The following is a 6,000-nucleotide window of genomic DNA, read 5'->3' on the forward strand; positions in this document are numbered from 1 at the left end:
TAATTTCAGATCAGTCACATGGTTTGGCCGCCATTTTGGAATTTAAGCAAAATTGACCAAAAGTTTGGGTATTTGTTTCTCAGAGACGATTAAACCAATCTACTAGATGTTTTTATATTTCCCATGCCTGGCCTTAGCTCCATATGAGAAAAATAATATTATTTTGATCAGTCACATGGTTTGGCCGCCATCTTGGATTTTGTGAAAATCGAAATTATGCAACTACATGTTTTGTATTAGTCTGAATTCTTTCAAATTTTGTATGTGCATTTGTGTCATCAGATGCATCATTTTGCCCCAATAGCACACTGCTTGGCCACGAGGCTGGACACCCATGGGGTCGGGGTTTCTAACCTCATCAATATGCATAACTGTTATAACTCAAGCACTGTTGTAGTTAGGATGATGAATCCTATGATATTATGACAACATTGAACAAGAGATTCGATTAAAATAACAAATGACCATATATGGTCATGTGAGCTCATTAATATGCATAACTGTCATATCTCAAACACTGTTGCAGTTAGGAAGTGGAATCCTGTGTTATTATGACAACATTGAACAAAAGATTTGATTAAAATAACAGATGACCATATATAGTCATGTGAGCTCATTAATATGCGTAATTGTTATATCTCAAACACTGTTGCAGTTAGGGTGATGAATCCTGTGTTATGACAATGTTGAACAAGAGATTTGATTAAAATAACAGATGACCATATATGGTCATGTGAACTCATTAATATGAATAGCAGAGCTGGACATGTAACTAGTGTCATTATGAAGACATTGAATGAAAGATGTAACTGACATTGGAAATGGCTATATATGATTATGTAATCTCATTATTGTGCATAAGAACATGGCTCATTATATATCCTGAAAACCATATTTCTATAACCAAACCACGTAAATACATGGTACCAACTTCATTTTGACCTCATGTTACTGATAATACAAGCTACTTGATTGTCTAACATGTGACCACATTAATTATGAAACAGAATCTTGTCAGCTTGGGCCCCGGTGACGCCGCTTGCGGCTTTAATCTTCTTTAGGGGCCCAAGCCTGAAGGGCGAGGCCCCTATTATTATCGTCCGGTTTTTAGGGGCCCAAGCCCATAGGGCGAGGCCCCTATTCTTATTGTCCGGTTTTTTTAGGGGCCCAAGCCCAAAGGGCGAGGCCCCTATTCTTATTGTCCGGTTTTTTCTTCTTCTTTCTTCTTCTTCTTCTTCTTCTTTCTTCCACAACTTCTTTCGTCAAGCCGTTTGAGAAAACTGCTAAACTGAATAGTCTGAAAAAGCTCTATACTTATAGTCCCTAATGTAACCTAGTGCAACATGCTTTCAGAATTTTGATTGCCCAATTAGTTTGGCAGCCATATTGGATTGAAATAAAACCGGAAGTGGCTGTTTGACCACTTTCTGAGGGTCTAGGCTTCTAGATTTTTTTATGGTATATAGTACAACTCATGTGTAATAAATATCAGCAATAAAAACTTTAGCGGTCATGTGACTTTTTCCGCCATTTTGTTTTTCCTAAAAACGGCAAAAAACACTTTAAAATCTTCTTCTTCAGAACCACCAAGCAGAATGCTCTCATATGTAGTATTTAGCTTCTATATATGAATACCATTTATGTTTGAAAAAATGTTTACGATTGGTCACGTGGTTTGGCCACCATTTTGGATTTCTTCTAAACAGGAAGTAGTTTTTTACTCTGGCATCACTTGAGGGAATATTTTCAGTTTTGCTTCATGGCATCTATGCATCAAGCCCTTTCAGAAATCTAAAAAAAAATTCAGATCAGTCACATGGTTTGGCCGCCATTTTGGATTTTAAGCAAAATTGACCAAAAGTTTGGGTATTTGTTTCTCAGAGACGATTCAACCAATCTACTAGATGTTTTCATATTTACCATGCCTGGCCTTAGCTGCATACGAGAAAAATAATATTATTTTGATCAGTCACGTGGTTTGGCCGCCATCTTGGATTTTGTGAAAATAGAAATTATGCAACTACATGTTTTGTATTAGTCTGATTTCTTTCAAATTTTGTATGTGCATTTGTGTCATCAGATGGATCATTTTGCCCCAATAGCACACTGTTAGGCCACGTGGCTGGGCACCCATGGGGTCAGGGCTTCTAACCTTATTAATATGCATAACTGTTATAACTCAAGCACTGTTGTAGTTAGGATGATGAATCCTGTGTTATTATGACAACGTTGAACAAGAGATTCGATTAAAATAACAAATGACCATATATGGTCATGTGAGCTCATTAATATGCATAACTGTCATATCTCAAACACTGTTGCAGTTTGGAAGTGGAATCCTGTGTTATTATGACAACATTGAACAAAAGATTTAATTAAAATAACAGATGACCATATATAGTCATGTGAGCTCATTAATATGCGTAATCGTTATATCTCAAACACTGTTGCAGTTAGGAAGATGAATCCTGTGTCATTATGACAACAAGTGAACAAGAGATCTGATTAAAATAACAGATAACCATATATGGTCATGTGAACTCATTAATATGCATAACCATTATATCTTAAACACAGTCGCAGTTAGGAAGATAAATCCTGTGTCATTATGACAACAGTGAACAAGAGATTTGATTAAAATAACAGATAACCATATATGGTCATGTGAACTCATTAATATGCATAGCAGTCATATCTAAAACACTGTCGCAGTTAGGAAGATGAATCTTGTGTTATTATGACAACAGTGAACAAGAGATTTGTTTAAAAATAACAGATGACCATATATGGTCATGTGAACTCATTAATATACATAGCAGTCATATCTGAAACACTATCGCAGAGCAGGACATGTAAGTAGTGTCATTATGAAGACATTGAATGAAAGATGTAACTGACATTAGAAATGGCTATATATGATTATGTAATCTCATTATTGTGCATAAGAACATGGCTCATTATATATCCTGAAAACCATATTTCGATAACCAAACCAGGTAAATACATGGTACCAACTTCATTTCGACCTCATGTTACTGATAATACAATCTACCTGCAGCTGATTGTCTAACATGTGACCTCATTAATTATGAAATAGAATCTTATCAGCTTGGGCCCCGGTGACGCCGCTTGCGGCTTTAATCTTCTTTCTTTCTTTCTTTCTTTCTTTCTTCCGTAACTTTTTTCGTCAAGCCGTTTGGGAAAACTGCTGAACGGAATGGTTTGATAATGCTCTATACTGATAGTCCCTAATGTGAACTGGTGCAACATGCTTTCAAAATTTCGATTGGTCAATTAGTTTGGCAGCCATATTGAATTGAAATAAAACCGGAAGTGGCTGTTTGACCACTTTCTGAGGGTCTAGGCGTCTAGATTTTTTTATGGTATATAGGACAACTCATGTGTAATAGATATCAGTAATAAAAACTTTAGCGGTCATGTGACTTTTCCCGCCATTTTGTTTTTCCTAAAAACGGCAAAAAACACTAAAAAATCTTCTTCTTCAGAACCACCTAGCAGAATCCTCTCATGTGTTGTATTTAGCTTCTATATATGAATCCCGTTTAGGTTTGATAAAATTATTACGATTGGTCACGTGGTTTGGCCACCATTTTAGATTTCTTCTAAACAGGAAGTAGTTTTTTACTATGGCAACACTTGAGGGATTATTTTCAATTTTGCTTCATGGCATCTGTATATCTATCTCTTTCAGAAACCTAAAAAAGATTTCAGATCAGTCACGTGGTTTGGCCGCCATCTTGGATTTTAAGCAAAATTGCCCAAAAGTTTGGGCATTTGTTTCTCAGAGGTGATTCAACCAATCTACCAGATGTTTTTATATTTACCATGCCTGGCCTTAGCTCCATATGAGAAAAATAATATTATTTTGATCAGTCACATGGTTTGGCCGCCATCTTGGATTTTATGAAAACAGATCTTGTGCAATTACATGTGTTGTATTGGTCCGATTTGGCTAAAATTGTATATGTGCATTCTACTCTTGAGATGCATTTTTTCAACCGAATGGCACGTGGCTGGGTTTTGTCACTGGGCGCCTAAGGGGTGGGGGCTTCTAACCTCATTAATATGCATAACTGATATATCTCAAGCACTGTTGGAGTTAGGAAGATGAAACCTGTGTTATTATGACAACATTAAACAATTGATTTCATTAAAATAACAGATTACCATATATGGTCATGTGAACTCATTAATATGCATAACCATTATATCTCAAACACTGTTGTAGTAAGGAAGATGATTCCTGTGTTATCATGACAACAGTGAACAAGAGATTTGATTAAAATAACAGATGACCATATATGGTCATGTGAACTCATTAATATGCATAACCATTATATCTTAAACACTGTCGTAGAGCAGGACATGTAACTAGTGTCATTATGAAGACATTGAATGAAAGATGTAACTGACATTAGAAATGGCTATATATGATTATGTAATCTCATTATTGTGCATAAGAACATGGCTCATTATATATCCTGAAAACCATATTTCGATAACCAAAGCAGGTAAATACATGGTACCAACTTCATTTCGACCTCATGTTACTGATAATAAGAGCTACCTGATTGTCTAACATGTGACCTCATTAATTATGAAACAGAATCTTATCAGCTTGGGCCCCGGTGACGCCGCTTGCGGCTTTAATTAGGGGCCCAAGCCCAAAGGGCGAGGCCCCTATTCTTATTGTCCGGTTTTTTCTTTCTTCTTTCTTTCTTCCGTAACTTTTTTCGTCAAGCCGTTTGAGAAAACTGCTGAACAGAATGGTCTGATAATGCTCTATACTGATAGTCCCTAATGTGAACTGGTGCAACATGCTGTCAGAATTTCGATTGGTCAATTAGTTTGGCAGCCATATTGGATTGAAATAAAACCGGAAGTGGCTGTTTGACCACTTTCTGAGGGTCTAGGCGTCTAGATTTTTTTATGGTATATAGTACAACTCATGTGTAATAAACATCAGCAATAAAAAGTTTAGCGGTCATGTGACTTTTCCCGCCATTTTGTTTTTCCTAAAAACGGCAAAAAACACTTAAAAATCTTCTTCTTCAGAACCACCATACAGAATGCTCTCATATGTAGTATTTAGCTTCTATATATGAATCCCATTTATGTTTGAAAAAATGTTTACGATTGGTCACGTGGTTTGGCCACCATTTTGGATTTCTTCTAAACAGGAAGGAGTTTTTTACTCTGGCAACACTTTAGGGAATATTTTAAATTTTGCTTCATGGCATCTGTGTATCAAGCCCTTTCAGAAACCTAAAAAAAATTTCAGATCAGTCACATGGTTTGGCCGCCATTTTGGATTTTAAGCAAAATTGACCAAAAGTTTGGGTATTTGTTTCTCAGAGACGATTCAACCAATCTACTAAATGTTTTTATATTTACCATGCCTGGCCTTAGCTCCATATGAGAAAAATAATATTATTATGATCAGTCACGTGGTTTGGCCGCCATCTTGGATTTTGTCAAAATAGAAATTATGCAACTGCATGTTTTGTATTAGTCTGATCTCTTTCAAATTTTGTATGTGCATTTGTGTCATCAGATGCATCATTTTGCCCCAATAGCACACTGCTAGGCCACGTGGCTGAGCACCCATGGGGGTGGGGGCTTCTAACCTCATTAATATGCATAACTGATATATCTCAAGCACTGTTGTAGTTAGGAAGATGAATCCTGTGTTATCATGACAACAGTAAACAAGAGATTTGATTAAAAATAACAGATGACCATATATGGTCATGTGAACTCATTAATATGCATAACTATTATATCTTAAACACTGTTGCAGTTAGGAAGATGAATCCTGAGTTATTATGACAACAGATTTGATTAAAAGAACAGATGACCATATATGGTCATGTGAACTCATTAATATGCATAACCATTATATCTTAAACACTATTGCAGTTAGGAAGATGAATCCTGTGTTATTATGACAACAGTGAACAAGAGATTTGATTAAAATAA

The sequence above is a fragment of the Saccoglossus kowalevskii genome, chromosome 7, assembly GCF_978046115.1.
Source record: "Saccoglossus kowalevskii chromosome 7, keSacKowa6.1, whole genome shotgun sequence".
Classification (NCBI taxonomy): domain Eukaryota; kingdom Metazoa; phylum Hemichordata; class Enteropneusta; family Harrimaniidae; genus Saccoglossus; species Saccoglossus kowalevskii.